We start from the raw sequence: 20248 nt of genomic DNA, 5'->3' as shown, positions 1-20248 counted from the left end.
TGTTCATCTGACAGTGAAGTAATAAAGTAACACACACCACATTCAAAGTTTTATTAATAAAAACAAATACAAAAAAATCATCAATCATCAAGCCAGTCAACAACACAAAATGTGGTCATTTATTTCAAATGAGCTTTTTTCATCAACAGTGATGTGCAATTTCTAATCATCACATTTTCCAAAACGTTTTGGAAGAATAATGCTTAGTAAATTGCATACTGTCACATGTAGTCCTGCCACCTGGCCTATATCACCAAAATGGAATAATTAATATCATTAAACAAACAATAAAAATAATGACCACACCTACTTAATTTAGTTTGCTTAATTCATTTTTAAAATTCAAAACATATACTACAAAAATGATGTATTCTATAGTTCTCCATTCCGATATTAAAAGACAATATTCAGTGTAGAACAGCATAATGTGCTTGGCTCAGTGGTTTGAGAATTTACATTGTGTGATGTTTTCTCATGTAAAACTGAAATTGAAAAATCTGGTTTTGAACCTATCCTCTCTGTTCAGAACAGCCTAAATCTGAAGGTAATGTTGAGTAACATTGAGTCATTGAATGGATTTGTTAAATCTGCAAAATAATGAGTAAGGTAGGACCACTTTTCTAATGTAGTAAAATACCATAGCACCCTTATATTTTCTTCAAATTCAGACTTACTCAAATAAATTCATCATAAAGACTTGTTCATTAAGGAAGGTGTTGTTCAGATAGAAAAAATCTGAAAATTAAGGCAACTTCATGAAATCTTGAAGTGGTCTGTCCCTCATTCTTTGCACGAGAGAGCGAGAGAGAGATGCAAAGTGGAGTTTTTTCCCCAGAGAGAGATGCAAAGTGGGGTTTTTCACCAATGATAAATGCCTGTTTTAAAAATATTTAGATAATAGTAGTAGACTATGACATGTTAAATATTAAAATTGTCTTCTCCACTTTGGCTGGTTTCCATGGAATATTGTACAGATGAGTTGATTGATCATCTGCCTGTTTTAACCAGCTGTGGAAAATAGAGGGAAGAACATGTCAAAAAGAATGCCATAAAATACAGCACAGCGGCTTAAGATCACCACAAGCTGTGGGACATACCTGTCCTAGATAGAACACAGATCTTCTTGCATTCATCCTCGGTCTCAAAGCGGTTGGCATTTCCTTCACAGCCACCATACCAGAACTGTGCACATGAATTGGCCTGTTTGTCATAATACCACCGGATTTTATACTCCCGACAGGTGCCTTGGTCCAAACTCAGCTTACAGCGGGAATCAAGCTGGACAGACTCTGACAGAACGACATAGGAGGAGAAGAATGACATTCAGTGCATTCGAAAAGTTAAGACATAAATGAATGTCAGACAGAAATGACCCAGTTTCTTTATCTAATTCATACAGTGTTTAGAGATGATGTGACTTTTGATCTAGTTGTGAACATGTTGCAGTGAGAGGTCCTAACCTTGGGGGAAAATATTATTAGGAATTGATACCGGCCGAAATTGGCCTGAGCTGGTGGATGAAGCTGAACCCAATGTTCCGGAGGATGATGATGCTGATCCTGATGATGACGATGAAACAGTTGTGTTGGAGTGAGAGGTTTCCCTTGCAGGGAGGATGGATACTGTCTTGTTAACTACAGCCACAATACCTCCTCGCACATGGGTCCTTATGTCTAAATCTTCACCCTCCTCATCATCCTCCACCTGGATGAATACACACACACACATAGATTAGTTAGACAATAACTCAACGTCTTTAATGCTAAAATGGAATGAATTGACGAACAGAGCAAGGACTATGACTATTACAAAGCAATCATTCAACTGCTCCTCTATAAAAACCCAAGGAGAGTTACTCTTTATGATATAAATCTGTCCTGTAAAGGATTACATGGACCTGCAATGGGAGTGGTCCAGCGTTGAGGGGCAGGGCAAAGGTATCTCCACGGCCTCTGATGTAACTCTGGGAACTGGTACGTCTGTTAGGATTTAGGATAGGATCCTCATGATACGTGTTTCCATAGCTGCTGTCCACATAGGCTTCCGGTACATATCTCTGGTTCCCATAGCCATTGTTCACATTGGTTCCAAAGCCGTTAGCGATGCGATTCATCACAAGGGCTCCATTCTCATCCTCACAGAACTGGCTAACAAGTTTTGACTCCAGAGCTGAAAGACAGAAGAAGAGAAATGACAACCTCCGTTAAAGTGTATGATATCTCTAAGTCAGTTGTGATTACATAATACAAAAGCTGATGTATAGTAATGTGTGATACTATGCACATTTTCCATATATTTTTTTCTGTCATTTAGCAGACACTCTTATCCAGAGCAACTTACAATTAGTGCATTCATCTTAAGACAGCTAGGTGAGACGTATGAGCGTGTTAGTCACCTGGTAGAGTGTTGAAGTCGTCGATGAGGTACATATGTTCATTGTCAGGGTCCGAAGCGATCAGATTGAGCTCACGGAGAAACTCGGCCTGGGTTGTATCTGAGTTGTTAACAATCCCCAGGGCATACATCTCAATGTTGGCAGCATGGGCCTCCCTCACAGCAATGTCTAGCTTCACAGGCTCTCGTTTGTCTGTCTTTCCATCTGTGATGACAATGGCCACCTTCCTGACTCCAGTACGGGCACTGTAGAAGGCTTCTTGGGTAGCCTTCCGGATGGCAGTGCCAGTGTAGGTGCCCTCACCCATGTAGGGCATTTTCCTGATGGCCTCCTTAACATCCTGCTTGGTCATGTAGCGTGCCAGGTTGAACTCCAGTTTGACATCCAGACTGTACAGGACCAGTCCAATTCTGGTGGTGTTACGTCCAACAGTGGTACGGTCTACCAACGCTGTGACAAAGTCCTTGATAATTTCAAAGTTTTCCGGACCAACACTCTCTGAGCTGTCAATGACGAATACAAGTTCCATTGGCATCTCCTTGCACTTCACTCCACATCCTGAAAGCACGAGAGAGATGCTGAATAGCTACTGACATGATTTCATCTATGCTTCATGTTTTATCTTGGATTTGTTACTATCACGGTTAAACAGTCTTACCACAGATTTCCTTGATCAATTTAATGATGTCTTCTCTCTGGAAGTGACAGGAGTGTGAGTTACATTAATTTATTATATATTTCTTCTATATCACAGCATCAATGATGTAGTATGCAAAGTTTGTGAACTTACTGTAAGGCCGGCTTCACCTTTTATTCCTGGTCTCCCCTGAGACACAAGAAAACATTTAAATTAATGGATTGATCATATACCATGACCTTGAAATGTTGTAAAATATGACATTACTCACAGACTCTCCATGAACCCCATGATCTCCCAGATCTCCCTTTCCTCCCTTATTTCCTCTCTCCCCCTGCAAGCCACGGTCGCCCTGGAGTGAAGAGGCAGGAGGACTGCTGTTAGAGACAAGGTCACTGCATCCATCAGTAGACGAGTTCCACGAGGTTAAGCACACATCTTACCTTAGCTCCTGGGAATCCTTCCCCTGAGGGTCCCCTTGGCCCTGTCACACCCTGAGACCCCTGCCCACCCTAAAAACAAAAGATGAACCATAAATCAAAACAAGACCCATAGGGTGGTCATTTAAAAAGGTCAGATACCTGGAAAAGTGCTAGAACACACTGAAGGTCATAGGTCAGGAATGTACTTTGTTAATTAACATACCTTGGGGCCCTGCAGACCTTCTCCTGGTGGCCCTGTTGGACCAAGGGGTCCTGGCCTTCCAATGTTACCCTGGAAACCAATGATGCTAGTGTTATAGGAGGGGACAGACATACCACAGACTCGAATCAGTGAAGTTGACTAAGTTGGGCATTGCCATTACAGCTGGACTACTGATATGTGATAAGGTACACTACATGACCAAAAGTATGTGGACACTCTTCAAACATCTCATTCCAAAATCATCAAAAGCATTAATATTGAGTGTGTTCCCCGTTTGCTGATATAACAGCCTCCACTCTTCTGGGAAGGCTTTCCACTAGATGTTGGAACATTGCTGCAGGGACTTGCTTCCATTCAGCCACAAGAGAATTAGTTAGGCACTGATGTTGGGCAATTAGGCCTAGCTCGCAGTGGGGGGTTCCAATTCATCCCAAAGGTGTTTGATGGGGGAGAGCTCAGGGCTCTGTGCAGGCCAGCCAAGTTCTTCCACACTGATCTCGGTATGGACTTCGCTTTGTGCACAGGGTCATTGCCATGCTGAAACAGGAAAGGGCCTTCCCCAAACTGTTGCCACAAAGTTGGAAGCACAGAATCGTTTGGAACGTCATTGTATACTGTAGCATTAAGATTTCCCTTCACTGGAACTAAGGGGCCTAGCCCCAATCATGAAAAACAGCCCCATACCATTATTCCTCCTTCACCAAACTTTACAGTTGGCACCATGCATTCGGGCAGGGTGCGTTTTCCTAGCATCCGCCAAACCCAGATTTGTCCGTCCGACTGCCAGATGGTGAAAATTTTTTAATTACTCCAGAGAACGCTTCCACTGCTCCAATGGCGGCGAGCTTTACACAACTCAAGTCGACGCTTGGCATTGCGCATGGTGATCTTAGGCTTGTGTGTGGCTGCTCGACCACGGAAACGGATTTCATGAAGCTCCTGATAAACAGTTATTGTGCTGATGCTGCTTCCAGAGGCAGTTTGGAACTCGGTAGTGAGTGTTGCAACCGAGGACAGACAATTTTACGAGCTGCCTGCTTCAGCACTCGCCGGTCCCGTTCTGTGAGCTTGTGTGGCCTACCACTTCGCGGCTGAGACGCTGTTGCTCCTAGACGTTTCCACTTCACAATAACAGCACTTACAGTTGACCAGGGCAGCTCTAGCAGGGCAGAAATTTGACCAACTGACTTGTTGGAAAGGTGGCATCCGATGACGGTGCCACGTTGAAAGTCACTGAGCTCTTCAGTAAGGCCATTGTACTGCCAATGTTTGTCTATAGAGATCTCATGGATTTCTGCTCAATTTTATACACCTGACAGCAACGGGTGTGGCTGAAATAACCGAATCCACAAATTTGAAGGGGTGTCCATATACTTTTGTATATATAGTGTATGTCACTCATTACACTCAATGTGACCTGTCTACATAAGGAATCTCTATTTGTGTCAGAGGTTAATATTCGTTTCATACCGGTGGTCCTTGCACACCCTCTCCCATTGGGCCTGGCAAACCTGGCAATCCTCTGAAGCCAATGTCTCCCTGGGACAGACATATTTACAAACACAAACAATACACACGTCATATTCCCATGCACTAGGTTGTAGCAGATTGACATGCATAGAGGATTTAGGGCCAGATAAATAACAAGTACCTTAGGTCCTGGGATGCCAACGCCCTCAGGGCCCTGCTCTCCCTGTAGACCCGGAAGACCTGGAGGACCCTAAACGAGGAACAGGGGACAACCCAAACTTCATGAGAGACTGAGTTTGACTAAACGGCACCAATCTGCAATTAGGACATGAAGATTCATGAGTTTGTAGGTTGGTTTGTTGGTACGACTCACCACTGGTCCAGGGAAACCTTCACCTTTGGGCCCAAATTGACCTGGTGGACCAGAATTACCGCGGTCGCCCTGGTAAGACATCATTCAAACAATGAGCATATCATACAGGTGTAGGACCTTCATTTGAGGAGACTTTTCTAACAGCAGGAAAATAATCCTGCCGCAACAGGAAATGTGAATTATTGTGTGGATTATGATTCATTTACATTTTTTGTAGGGATTGATACATTTTTTTGTTAATCAAGTCTCACATTTTAAAGTAGAAACTACAAACTTTAGAAGCCTTTTTAAACCTTGATTACACTACAAGTTTTCATTTGGGCGGCAGGTCGCTTAGCGGTTATAGCCTTCGGCCAGGAACTGAAAGGTCGCCAATTTGAATCCCTAAGCCGACAAGGTGAAAAATCTGTTGATGTGCCCTTAAGCAAGGCACTTAACCCTAATAGCTTCAGGGTCGCCGTCGATAATGGCAGACCCTGACCCCACTCTCAGAGGGTGTCTCAGGGAGAGTTGAGATATGCAAAAAACACATTTCTAATTCACACATGCGTATTAATACACACTTGTACATGTGTGAAAAAGGACAAATATAAGCACACATCGTTATTATTTCCTGCAAGAACAGGGTGATCAAAGATCCTACACCTGTATGTCACCACAGTTTTTTGTGATTTATTTATTGGTAACTGCAACACTTACCTTCGGCCCAGGCAGCCCATAGCCTGTCTCTCCAATAGGCCCAGACGGACCAGGAGGGCCTAGATCACCCTGAGACAGAGAGCGAGATAGGGAAATGCTGTTTTTCAGCCAGGATCTGATGATGCATGGCAATGACCTGTGTGTAGCAGTGTTTCTTATGTACATTACTTGACAAGAACAGCATAGAGAAACAGGGTGTTAATAGATGTGTATTTCTTACCTTAGGACCTGCAATGGCCCGTCCCGGTAGTCCTGACATGCCCAGTCGGCCCGGTGTGCCAGGCTCTCCCTGAAAGAAGAATGGGCAATAATTTCCCTTGAACTCTAGATACATTACATTACCAAACGTATGTGGACACCTGCTCGTTGAACATCTAATTTCAAAATCATGGGCATTAATATGGAGTTGGTCCCCCCATTTGCGGCTATAACAGCCTCCACTCTTCTGGGAAGTCTTTCCACTAGATGTTGGAACATTGCTGCGGGGACTTGCTTCCATTCAGCCACAAGAGCATTAGTGAGGTCGGGGACTGATGTTAGGCCTGTTTGATGGAGTTGAGGTCAGGGCTCTGTGCAGGCCAGTCAAGTTCTTCCACACTGATCTCAACATACCAGCAAGCTCAGAATCGTCTAGAATGTCATTGTATCCTGTAGCATTAAGATTTCCCTTCACTGGAACTAAGGGGTCTAGCCCCAGACCAGTAATCATCCTCCACCAAACTTTACAGTTAGCACTATGCATTGGGGCAGGTAGCATTTTCCTGGCATCCACCAAACCCAGATTCGTCCGCCGGACTGACAGATGGTGAAGCGTCATCACTCCAGAGAACACGTTTCCACTGTTCCAGAGTCCACTGGTGGCAAGCTTTACACCACTCCAGTCAACGCCTTGCATCGCACATGATGATCTTAGGCTTTTGTGTCTGCTCGGCCACGGAAACCCATTTCATGAAGCTCCCGAGAAACAGCTTTTGTACTGACGTTGCTTCCAGAGGCAGTTTGGAACTCGGTAGTGACTGATGCAACCGAGGACAGACAATTTTACTTGCTTCAGCACTCGGTGGTCCCATTCTGTGAGATTGTGTGGCCTACCACTTCACGGCATAGCCATTGTTGCTACGTTTCCACTTCAAAATAACAGCACTTGCAGTTGAATGGTGCAGCTCTAGCTGACTTGTTGGAAAGGTGGCATCCAATGATGGTGCCACGTTGAAAGTCGCTGAGCTCTTCAGTAAGGCCATTCTACTGCCAATATTTGTCTATGGAGATAGCATGGCTGTGTGTTCAATTTTATACACTAGTCAGCAATGGGTGTCGCTGAAATAGCCGAATCCACTAATTTGAAGGGGTGTCCACATACTTGTGTATATACACTACCATTCAAAAGTTTGGAGTCACTTAGAAATGTCTTTGTTTTTGAAAGAAAATCAAACTTTTTGTCCATTAAAATAACATCAAATTGATCAGATATACAGTGTAGACATTGTTAATGTTGTAAATGACTGTTGGAGCTGGAAACGGCTGATTTTTAATGGATTCTCTACATAGGCGTACAGAGGCCCATTGTCAGCAACCATCACTCCTGTGTCCCAATGGCACGTTGTGTTAGCTAATCCAAGTTTATAATTTTAAAAGGCTAAATGATCGTTAGAAAACCATTTTTACAGTTACAGTGGGGCAAAAAAGTATTTAGCCAGCCACCAATTGTGCAAGTTCTCCCACTTAAAAAGATGAGAGAGGCCTGTAATTTGCATCATAGGTACACTTCAACTATGACAGACAAAATGAGAAAAAAAAATCCAGAAAATCACATTGTAGGATTTTTAATTTATTTATTTGCAAATTATGGTGGAAAACACACTCTTTCTGTGAAGATGTTCAGGCCATCTATGTAATCATCTAGAGCAGGGCTCTCCAAACCTGTTCCTGAAGAGATACTGTCCTGTAAGTGTAAGCTGGTTGATAAGCTGAATCAGCTGCGTTTCAACTGGGGTTGGATTGAAAACCTACAGGAGGGTAACCAACAGGGTTGGAGAGCCCAGATCTAGAGTATTTTGGTTGAACTCTTAAAAAAAAAAGAAGATATGTTTACTAAATACAATCTGTAAAATAGATTACTATACTGGTTGAACAATTAATATTTGTCAAACTCAGAATGAAACCCCAGTTGTCACAATAACAATACACCTGCCCTGTAGTGATCAGACAGTGTTCGGTCTCAGACAGTGTTATTGTGTTATTCTCACCTTTGCCCCTGAGGGTCCGGTCATGCCAGAAGGTCCATGTAATCCACGGATGCCCCTCTGACCCTGATCTCCCTGGGAGGGGTGGAGCACACAGAATTTACATGACCCCCTCTTGGTGCTTACAGGTTAGTATGACAGAAGAAGGGTAAGGATGTGAAACCTACCTTCTCGCCCTGGATGCCGATCCCTGCTGCACCCTCAGAACCTCTGAGGCCAGCGATACCAAACTCACCCTGGCAGAGGGGGCAGAAACAAACCCTTTCACATTGGCACATTCCCTTTTGTTGTGGTATACTGTATCTATAGAAGTGGTGTAAAGGTGAAATAACACACCTTCTGTCCTGGAGCCCCGTCCTCTCCTGGAAGACCAGGTAAGCCAGCCAGGCCATATGCACCAGGCTCACCCTGAAAAAGAAACAAATAGCTTTTTAAAATACTCAGTGGTAAGTTTATTAGGTACACTCATCTAGTATGGTGTCGGACTCCCTTTGCCTCCAGAACAGCCTGAATTGGTATCAAGGGACATAACGTGTGCTAGGAAAACATTCCCCACACCATCCTATACTGTTGACACTGGTCAGGATGTGGTCATGGACTCATGCTGCTTATTCCAAATCCTGACTATGCCAACAGCATGACGCAACAGGAACCGGGATTGGTCAGACCAGGCAATGTTTTTCCACTTCTGCTCACTGGAGTCGCTTCTTCATGTTTTTAGCTGAACCTGCTGTGGTCGCAATAGACCATCCGTGACAAGGACCGATGAGTTGTGTGTTCTGAAATGCCGTTCTGCACATGTGAAAAGCCCAGGAGGCTGGCCGTTTCTGAGATCCTGGAACCGGCGAATCTGGCACTGACAAACATACCATGCTCAAAGACTGCATTGAAAAGACGAACGCAATCAGGCTACAGAAAGCGGATACAGTGGGCGAGGTCTTCAGCACTCCTCCCACAAGTCTCCAGAAAACTTCTGTATTGAGACCTTTTCATTATAACGTTGGACGAAATACATTCATAGTGTGTGAGGAACGTGTTTGCTTGACTCATAAATTCTAGTCTGCTATCTAATATTTAGAAACAATATTTCTTATTTGGCTAGAGTTATGCTAACCCATTTTCTTGCTTGCTGGCTAGATACAGAGGTTAGCTGGCTTGTTAGCTACAGTAGTTAGCTACTGGCATCAATTTTTGTTATGTTATTTTCATATTTTCCCTATTCCACTGTTTGTAGAATGCATTCTGGCATTTGAATATAGTGCAGGAAAAGGGAATCCAGACACTGTGGACACATTTAAACATAGGTGTACACGTATGATGCACTCAGAATTCCAAGATCAGATCTTTATGATCAGAATATTAAAGCAGCATGAACTGTCAAGTCTAGATATTGCCAAAGTTGCTTCGGTCACAAGTTTTTGCCCATTCTAATGTTCAGTCGGTGTACCTAATAAACTGGCTGCTGAGCGATCACCATGCTAATTTGAGGAGGCATTTACTTTACTATTTGGAAGAGGGTGGATAAAGTATTTGTCTTACCTTTGGCCCTGGCTCACCAACACCTCTTTCCCCTGTAACTCCAAGCTCTCCTGGTAAACCTTGATCGCCCTGGAAGTAAGAAAATGGAAAGTAGCATTTGATGAAATCCCTACAGTGACTGTACGTACATAACCCAACCAGAAGCCATGGATTACAGGCATAATCCTCACTGAGCTAAAGAGTAGAGCTGCCGCTTTCAAAGAGCGGGACTCTAACCCGGAAGCTTATAAGAAATGCGCTATGCCCCCGACAAACCATCAAATAGGTAAAGCATCAATACAAGACTAAGATTGAATCGTACTACTCTGGCTCCTACGCTTTTTGGATGTGGCAGGGCTTGCAAACTATTACAGACTAAAAGGGAAGCACAGCCGCGACCTGCCCAGTGACAGCTAAATTACTTTTATGCTCGCTTCGAGACAAGCAACACTGAAACATGCATGAAAGCATCTGCTGTTCAGGACGACTGTGTGATCACACTCTCCTTGGCCGATGTGAGTAAGACCTTTAAACCGGTCAACCTTCACAAGACGGATTACCAGGATGTGTACTCTGAGCGTGCGCTGACCAACTGGCAAGTGTCTTCACTGACATTTTAAACCGGTCCCTGACTGAGTCTGCAATGCTAACATGTTTCAAGCAGACCACCATAGTCCCTGTGCCCAAGAACACTAAGGTACCTGCCTAAATGACTACCGACTCATAGCACTCACGTCTGTAGCCATAAAGTGCTTTGAAAGGCTGGTCTGGGCTCACATCAACACCATTGTCCAATAAAACCTAGACCCGCTCCAAATTGCTTACTGCCCCAACAGATCCACAGATGATGCAATCTCTATTGCACTCCATACTGCCCTTTCCCACCTGGACAAAAGGAACATCTATGTGAGAATGCTTGTCAGCTATTCATTTACTCAGCTCAGCGTTCAACACCATAGTGCCCTCAAAGCTCATCACTAAGCTAAGGACTCTGGGACGAAACACCTCCCTCTGCAAATGGATCCTGGACTTTCTGACGGGCCGCCCCCAGGTGGTAAGGGTAGGTAACAACACATCTGCCACGCTAAACCTCAACAGCCTATAGGAAGGAGGTCAGAGACCTGGCCGTGTGGTGCCAGGATAACAAACTCTCCCTCAATGTGATCAAGAGAAAATAAATGATTGTGGACTACAGGAAAAGGAGGACCGAGCACACCCCCATTCTCATCTACGGGGCTGTAGTGGAACAGGTTGATAGCTTCAAGTTCCTTGGTGTCCACATCACCAACAAAATATCATGGTCCAAACACACCAAGACAGTCGTGAAGAGGGAATGACAAATCCTATTCTTCCTCAGGAGACTGAAAAGATTTGGCATGGGTCCTCAGATCCTCAAATGTTCTACAGCTGCACCATCAAGATCATTCTGACAGGTTGCATCACTGCCTGGTATGGCAACTGCTCGGCCTCCGACCACACGGCACTACAGAGGGGAGTGCGTACGGCCCAGTACATCCCTGGGGCCAAGGTTCCTGCCATCCAGGACCTCTATACCAAGCGGTGTCAGAGAAAGGCCCTAAAAATGGTCAAAGACTCCAGCCACCCTAGTCATAGACTGTTCTCTCTGCTACCGCACGGCAAGCGGTACTGGAGTGCCAAGTCTAGGACAAAAAGGCTTCTTAACAGCTTCTACCCCCAAGCCATAAGACTACTGAACAGCTTATCACATGGCTACCCAGACTATTTGCATTGCCCCCCCTCTTTTACACTGCTGCTACTCTCTGTTTATTATCTATGCATAGTCACTTTAAATCTACCTACATGTGCATATTCCCTCAATTACCTCAACTAACCTGTGCCCCTGCACATGGACTCTGTACCGGTACAGTATATAGCCTCGCTACTGTTATTTTACTGCCGTTCTTTAAATATTTGTTATTTACTCATTTATTTTTAATCAACACTTATTGTTCTTAAAACTGCATTGTTTTTTAAGGGCTTGTAAGTAAGCATTTCACTGTAAGGTTGTTGTATTTGACAAATACAATTTGATTTGACATTATCTAGGCGTAACACCAACCTTAGGTCCAGGTAAGCCCTCCCCTTGTGTCCCTCTGCCGCCAGGTGGACCCCTGGGACCCTCCACTCCCTGAGGAATAACAATCACAATCATATCAGTGTGTGTGTGTGTATGCGGTGGCGACTTGTCCCACCTGTTTTGAGCCCCACATTCATTTTTACCCCCCCCCTCCCGTTTTGCATGTTATCTTGGCATTAATACCTGTCACATATCAGTTTGCAAACAATATAATAAAAGAACAAATCATTGACTTAAAATAAAGCCGCATACAAACATGGTCTCTTTTTTGCTTTCTTGAGTTAAGAAAGTGTATGTTGGTAGCCGTTAGTAGCCCATGAGAATAATTTGGTGAATTTTCCTCTCATTAATTTTGCCTACTGATCTGACTTGGTGGTGCACATGTAGACTATAACCTGTTTTAGAGAAATGTAATCAATGAATATTGTAAGAGCTTTCATTGTCTACTTAAATGCCCCCTTTATTTATCAATGGTTTTGACTTGGTGTACAGGGACAACACTGTAAGAACGGCCCATGTTCTGAATTCAGTCACTGTACATTTCAAAAGTGCTGAACAAATAGTTATATTGACTACGTCCTTCCTAGCTCGCTCATTAATGTCTTAATCGGAATTACGATTTGCCTCTTATCCTCTGGTCATCACCTACGTCATAGTTTGTACATCTCAATTGTCACTAGTAACCAGATTTGTTTAAGCAAGTCAGCCATATCAGCTAGATTTTTTTAAAGGCGGTAAATGAGTCAGAATGAACTGTGTCGCTGCCAGACAAGGCACCATTGATAGCCAGGTGTAGTAGTGGTAAGTTGTTGGGGCTGCTGTTGGGACAGCTTTACGTAGGTCCTACCAGTTTGTGGGCACCGTTTGTCACCGTTATAGCACAAATAATCTATTGTTTAGTGTTGTGTTGTGTAGTGGCTTTGCCGGCATGCATCCCTCAATTGTTTTGGCCCACCAAAATGTACATGCTAAATTCGTCACTGTTTGTATGTGATGTACATGCAAGTGTAGTATTACAGTTGAAGTCAGAAGTTTACATACACCTTAGCCAAATACATTTAAACTCAGTTTTTCACAATTCCTGACATTTAATCCTATTAAAAATGACCTGTCTTAGGTCAGTTAGGATCACCACTTTATTTTAAGAATGTGAAATGTCAGAATAATAGTAGAGAGAATGATTTATTTGAGCTTTTATTTCTTTCATCACATTCCCAGTGGGACAGAAGTTTACATACACTCAATTAGTATTTGGTAACATTGCCTTTAAATTGTTTAACTTGAGTCAAACATTTTAGGTAGCCTTCCACTAGCTTCCCACAATAAGTTGGGTGAATTTTGGCCCATTCCTCCTTACAGAACTGGTGTAACGGAGTCAGATATGCTCGCATACGATTTTTAGGTTCTGCCCACAAATTTTCTATAGGATTGAGGTCAGGGCTTTGTGATGGCCACACTAATACCTTGACTTTGTTGTCCTTAAGCCATTTTGTTACAACTTTGGAAGTATGCTTGGGGTCATTGTCCATTTGGAAGACCCATTTGCAACCAAGCTTTAACATACTGACTGATGTCTTGAGATGTTGCTTCAATATATCCACAATTTCCTTCATGATGCCATCTATTTTGTGAAGAGCACCAGTCCCTCCTGCAGCAAAGCACCCCCACAACATGATGCTGCCACCCCCGTGCTCCACGGTTGGGATGGTGTTCTTCGGCTTGCAAGCCTCCCCCTTTTACCTCCAAACATAACGATGGTCATTATGGCCAAACAGTTCGATCTTTGTTTTGTCAGATCAGAGGACATTGCTCCAAAAAGTACGATCTTTGTCCCCATGTGCAGTTGCAAACCATAGTCTGGCTTGTTTTATGGCGGTTTTGGAGCAGTGGCTTCATCCTTGCTGAGTGGCCTTTCAGGTTATGTCGATATAGGACTTGTTTTTCTGTGGATATAAATACTTTTGTACTGGTTTCCTCCAGCATCTTCACAAGGTCACAAGGTATGATGGCTACGTGGTCCCATGGTGTTTATACTTGCATACTATTGTTTGTACAGATGAATGTGGTACCTTCAGGCGTTTGGAAATTGCTCCCAAGGATGAACCAGACTTGTGGAGGTCTGCAATTTTTGTGGTGTCAAGCAAAGAGGCACTGAGTTTGAAGGTAGGCCTTGAAATACATCCACAGGTACACCTCAATTTGACTCAAATTGAGGTGAATTGAATTAGCCGATTATCAGAAGCTTCTAAAGCCATGACATCATTTTCTGGAATTGTCCAAGCTGTTTAAAGGCACAGTGAACTTTGTGTATGTTAACTTCTGACCAACTGGAATTGTGATACAGTGAATTATAAGTGAAATAATCTGTCTGTAAACAATTGTTGGAAAAATGACTTGTGTCATGCACAAACTAGATGTCCTAACCGACTTGCCAAAACTATAGTTTGTTCACAAGAAATTAGTGGAGTGGTTGAAAAACGAGTTTTAATGACTTCAACCTAAGTGCATGTCAACTTCAAATGTAAGTTACTTTTGCCACTCAACTTACCTTCTCCCCCTGGATGCCCGCTCCTGTAAGTCCAACAAGTCCTGGATGACCTGGAGGCCCGAACTCACCCTGAGATCAAACATAGAATCAGTTGAGGGTCAAGGTTGGTATTTAACCCTTTATGAGCATATTGGCCTATCCCACTAGGTACAGACTTCAATTTAACGTCTATTCCACTTTGGTTCAACATCATTTTGTTGAAATGACATGGAAGCAATGTTAATTCAACCAGTGTGTGCCCAATGGGATACAGTGCCTTGCAAAAGTATTCACCCCCCTTGGTGTTTTCCTATTTTGTTTCATTAGAACCTGTAATTTAAATGGATTTTTATCTGGATTTCATGGAATGGACATACACAAAATAGTCCAAATTGGTGAAGTGAAAAAAAATTACTTGTTTCAAAAAAATTAAAAACAGAAAAGTGGTGCGTGCAACTTTGCTATGAAGCCCCTAAATAAGATCTGGTGTAACCAATTACTATCAGAAGTCCCATAATTAGTTAAATAAAGTTCACCTGTGTGCAATCTAAGTGTCACATGATCTGTCACATGATCTCAGTATGTATATATGTAAATGTATACATACAGTATATATTTACATTTACATATACATACCTGTTCTGATTGGCCCCAGAGTCTGCAACACCACCAAGCAAGCGGCACTATCGGACGGAGGTACACCTTTCAGCAGGACAATGACCCTAAGCATACTGCTAAAGCAACACTTCAGTGGTTTAAGGGGAAACATGTAAATGTATTGGAATGGCCTAGTCAAAGCCCAGTCCTCAATCCAATTGAGAATCTGTGGTATGACTTAAAGTTGGCTGTACACCAATGGAACTCATCCAACTTGAAGGAGCTGGAGTAGTTTTGCCTTGAAGAATGGGTCCCAGTGGCTAGATGTGCCAAGCTTATAGAGACATATCCCAAGAGACTTGCAGCTGTAATTGCTGAAAAAGGTGACTCTACAAAGTATTGACTATGTTCGGGGGTGAATAGTTATGCACGCTCAGGTTCAGTTTTTTTGTCTTATTTCTTGCTTGTTTCACAATAAAAAATATTTTGCATCTTCAAAGTGGTAGGCTCGTTGTATAAATTAAATGATACAAACCCCACAAAAATCCATTTTAATTCCAGGTTGTAGGACAACAAAGTAGGAAAAATGCCAAGGGGGTTGAATATCTGCATGAGTGCCTTCCTGAAATGAGATGTGCAGTACTCATCTTGTTTCTGACTCCAAAGGGCTAAATTCTGTAACCACCAATAAATGTGCTTGAAAATCTTTGCTTCTAACATCATAACATGGTTGTTTATTGAATCCTACAACAGGTGGTGCAAAAATAATACCACCTTCAACTTTGAACTTTTCCAAAATAACTAGAGATTTAACACCCTCCCACCCTCCCAGCTGGCCCTTCTTTGTCCCTTCAAGGAGACACCTGCTGACTAGGACATTCAGGCTTGTTTATGCACTTCACTAGGTATTTTGTTGGGTAGACATGACATGTTTCCCTGGATGGCATTCATTACTGGCGTATTCACAGCCCACCTTTTCTCCTTTGATTCCTGCACCCGTCTGTCCTCTCGGCCCCTCGGTCCGTCCAACCCCCGGTCTCCCTGCAAAACAAAGACAAGTCATCACCCTTCTCTCCCAGTCACACATCCAGCTCACACATTCACAGACCTATCCTCATTGTTCTCAGTCAATAGCGTAGTAAGGACTGGGCGGGTTAAGTTAGCACCTGTCTCTGTCTTGTGAGTAGTACGACATGGTCCAATGTGAGTGTAGTTATGTTATTCCCAAATCTTTAATTCATGTTGGAATCTGTTTATGTTATCCCTCCGATGAGTGTTACTTGCCCTTCTCAAACTCAACAGAAAATAATGAAATGCAGACACAGACAATAACATATTAGTTGTTGTGCGGGTTGGCCCATTCTATAGAACTGCCCTGACCCATTTTGGGGTGAGGTACTTTCCCAGAAGTGCCAATGGGTCTGGCACAATTCTGACAGATGTTTGGTTGCCTCAGGACATTTTCTGTGTTTACCCTCCTTTTTCAGGATCTGCCTACTACCAAATGTATGTGCATCAACCACTCAAACTTTCAACAGTGCCATTATGTAATTTGCTTTCAGGTTCGGACTTGAATCAGGAAAAACTTTACTACACATACACATGTGTTAATGCTCATGTCTCTAGATGTTATGATGACAATATAACTAAAATGAAACCCATGATGAACTCGAAGTGATGTCATGTTTTCATGTGTTCCATTTTGTGCTTGCTTGCCATTCTTAAATCTCATGTAAATCCAGGCCCTCTCCATGTGTATGTAATGTTTGAACAGTCTACATATAAAATATTGTATACGGTGCATTCGGAATGTATTCAGACTCCTTGACTTTTTCCTCATTTTGTTATTTTACAGCCTTATTCTAAAATTGATTAAAATGTTTCCCCCCCTCATCAATCTACACACAATATCCCACAATGACCAAGCCAAAGGTTTTTGCAAATTTCTGAAAAGAAAAAATTAATATCACATTTTCAAAAGTATTCAGACCCTAGTACTTTGTTGAAGCACTTTTGGCAGTAATTACAGCCTTGAGTCTTCTTGGTTATGACTCAACAAGCTTGGCACACCTGTATATGGGGCGGCAGGGTAGCCTAGTGGTTAGAGCGTTGGACTAGTAAACCGGAAGGTTGCAAGTTCAAACCCCCGAGCTGACAAGGTACTAATCTGTCATTCTGCCCCTGAACAGGCAGTTAACCCACTGTTCCTAGGCTGTCATTGAAAATAAGAATGAATTCTTAACTGACTTGCCTGGTAAAATAAAAAAATCTGTGGAGTTTCTCCCATTCTTCTCTGCAGATCCTGTCAAGCTCTGTCAGCAATTTTCAGGTCTCTCCAGATCTGTTAGATCAGGTTCAAGTCGGGGCCACTCGAGCTCATTCAGAGACTTGTCCCGAAGCCACTCCTGTGTTGTCTTGGCTATGTGCTTAGGGTTGTTGTCCTATTTGAAGGTCCTGAGCAGGTTTATCATCAAGGAACTCTGTACTTTGCACCGTTCATCTTTCCCTTAATCCTGACTAGTCTCAGGATTAGTCTGATGCTGCCACCACCATGCTTCACCTTAGGGATGGTGCCAGGTTTCCTTCAGAGGTGATGCCAAAGAGTTCAATCTTGGTTTCATCAGACCAGAGACTCGTGTTTCTCATGGTCTGAGAGTCCTTTAGGTGCCTTTTGGCAAACTCCAAGCAGGCTGTCATGTGCATTTTACTTTACTGAGGAGTGGCTTCTGTCTGGTCACACATATCATAAAGGCGTGATTGGTGGAGTGCTGCAGCGATGGTTGTCCTTCCGGGAGGTTCTCCCATCTCCACAGAGGAACTCTGGAGCTCTCTCAGAGTTACCATCGGGTTCTTGGTCACCTCCCTGACCAAGGCCCTTCTCCCCCAATTACTCCGTTTGGCCAGGCGGCCAGCTCTAGAACGAGTCGGTGGTTCCAAACTTCTTCCATTTAAGATTGATGGAGGCCACTTTGTTCTTGGGGACTTTCAATGCAGCAGACATTTTCTGGTGCCATTCCCCAGATCTGTTCCTCAACACAATCCTGTCTCGGAGCTCTACAGACAATTCCTTCGACCTCATGGCTTGGTTTTTGCTCAGATATGCACTGTCAACTGTGAGACCTTACGGTATAAACAGGTGTGTGCCTTTCCAAATGATGTCCAATCAATTTAATTTACCACAGGTGGACTCCAATCAAGTTGTAAAAACATCAAGGATGATCAATGGAAACAGGATGCACCTGAACTCAGTTTCATAGCAAAGGGTCTGAACACTTATGTAAATAAGGTATTTCTGTTTCTAAAAAACTATTTTTGCTTTATCATTATTGTGTATTGTGTAGAATGAAAAATCATTTCATACATTTTAGAGTAAGGCTGTAACGTAACAAAATGTGGAAAAGGGAAGGGGTCTGAATACTTTCTGAATGCACTGTATGTCACTCCACAAGTTGTGACATGGAGTAATGACATTGTTTTTATAGGGTTTGCTCATGCACAGCAACATGAATGGTAACACTTGATTGAGCACTTGAGCTTTGAGTAGACTGCTTTGGAGAAGGGCAGAGCCTGACTTTGACAGTTGCAGCCAATGTGTTGAAGAATAAATAAGTGAAGAATCTGTCCGATTACACATTTCTTCTCTCTGAAATCCAGTGAGAGCTGTGCTTTCATGTGTATGTAATGCCTTGTCTGTTTCCAATGTCATATATGGCCTAACAGATGGGCATCTTCAACAGCCAAGATACTGGTAGAATCAAGAGGTTGAGAAGCCATCTTTTTAATAGCAGGTTTACGTCCGTTTCTGCTATTATTGTATTAAAGCTAAATTATTTCGCTTTAATGTTGCTTCCAGAATTGTTGCTACCGGTAATCCCAGAAAAGATGATGTGGGCTAACACAAATATCACTGGAAACAATGGAATCGTATCCCCACAGTGACCATAAGTACATATCCCAACCAGCAGGCATGGATTACAGGCAACATCCGCAACCGAGCTAAAGGTTAGAGCTGCCGCTTTCAAGGAGCGGGACACTAATCTCAAATCAAATCAAGGTTTATTTGTCACGTGCGTCGAATACAACAGGTGTAGTAGACCTTACAGTGAAATGCTTACTTACACGCTCTAACCAATAGTGCGAAAAAAAAGGTGTGTGTGTGTGTGTAGGTAAGTAAAGAAATAAAACAACAGTAAAAAGACATTTGAAAATAAGCGTAGCAAGGCTATATACAGACACCGGTTAGTCAGGCTTATTGAAGTAATATGTACATGGTTAAAGTGATTATGCATATATGATGAACAGAGAGTAGCGGTAGCGTAAAAAGAGGGGTTGGCGGGTGGTGGGACACAATGCAGATAGTCCGGTTAGCCAATGTGTGATAGCCAATTGAGGTAGTATGTATATGAATGTATAGTTAAAGTGACTATGCATATAAGATAAACAGAGAGTAGCAGCAGCATAAAAGAGGGGTAGGGGGGGGAACACAATGCAAATAGTCCGGGTAACCATTTGGTTACCTGTTCAGGAGTCTTATGGCTTGGGGGTAAAAACTGTTGAGAAGCCTTTTTGTCCTAGACTTGGTACTTCGGTACCGCTTGCCATGCGGTAGTAGAGAGAACAGTTTATGACTGGGGTGGCTGGGGTCTTTGACTATTTTCAGGGCCTTCCTCTGACACCGCCTGGTGTAGAGGTCCTGGATGGCAGGCAGCTTTGGCCCAGTGATGTACTGGGCCGTACACACTACCCTCTGAAGTGCCTTGATGTCTGAGGCTGAGCAATTGCCATACCAGGCAGTGATGCAACCTTTTGAGGATCTCAGGACCCATGCCAAATCTTTTTAGTTTCATGAAGGGGAATAGGCTTTGTCATGCCCACTTCACGACTGTCTTGGTGTGTTTGGACCATTCTAGTTTGTTGGTGATGTGGACACCAAGTAATTTGAAGCTCTCAACCTGCTCCACAACAGCCCTGTCAATGGGAATGGGGACGTGCTCGGTACTCCTTTTCCTGTAGTCCACAATCATCTCGTTAGTCTTGGTTACGTTG

At 43.2% G+C, this 20248-nt stretch overlaps 1 pseudogene; it reads right to left on the bottom strand.

The window, feature by feature from the left end:
• Positions 1–839: 839 nt before the first annotated feature.
• Positions 840–20248, bottom strand: part of LOC124042885 — a 44330-nt pseudogene continuing 24921 nt past the window's right edge.

The sequence above is a fragment of the Oncorhynchus gorbuscha genome, linkage group LG09 (genome assembly GCF_021184085.1).
Source record: "Oncorhynchus gorbuscha isolate QuinsamMale2020 ecotype Even-year linkage group LG09, OgorEven_v1.0, whole genome shotgun sequence".
Classification (NCBI taxonomy): domain Eukaryota; kingdom Metazoa; phylum Chordata; class Actinopteri; order Salmoniformes; family Salmonidae; genus Oncorhynchus; species Oncorhynchus gorbuscha.
This window is presented reverse-complemented; position numbering and strand designations above follow the sequence as displayed.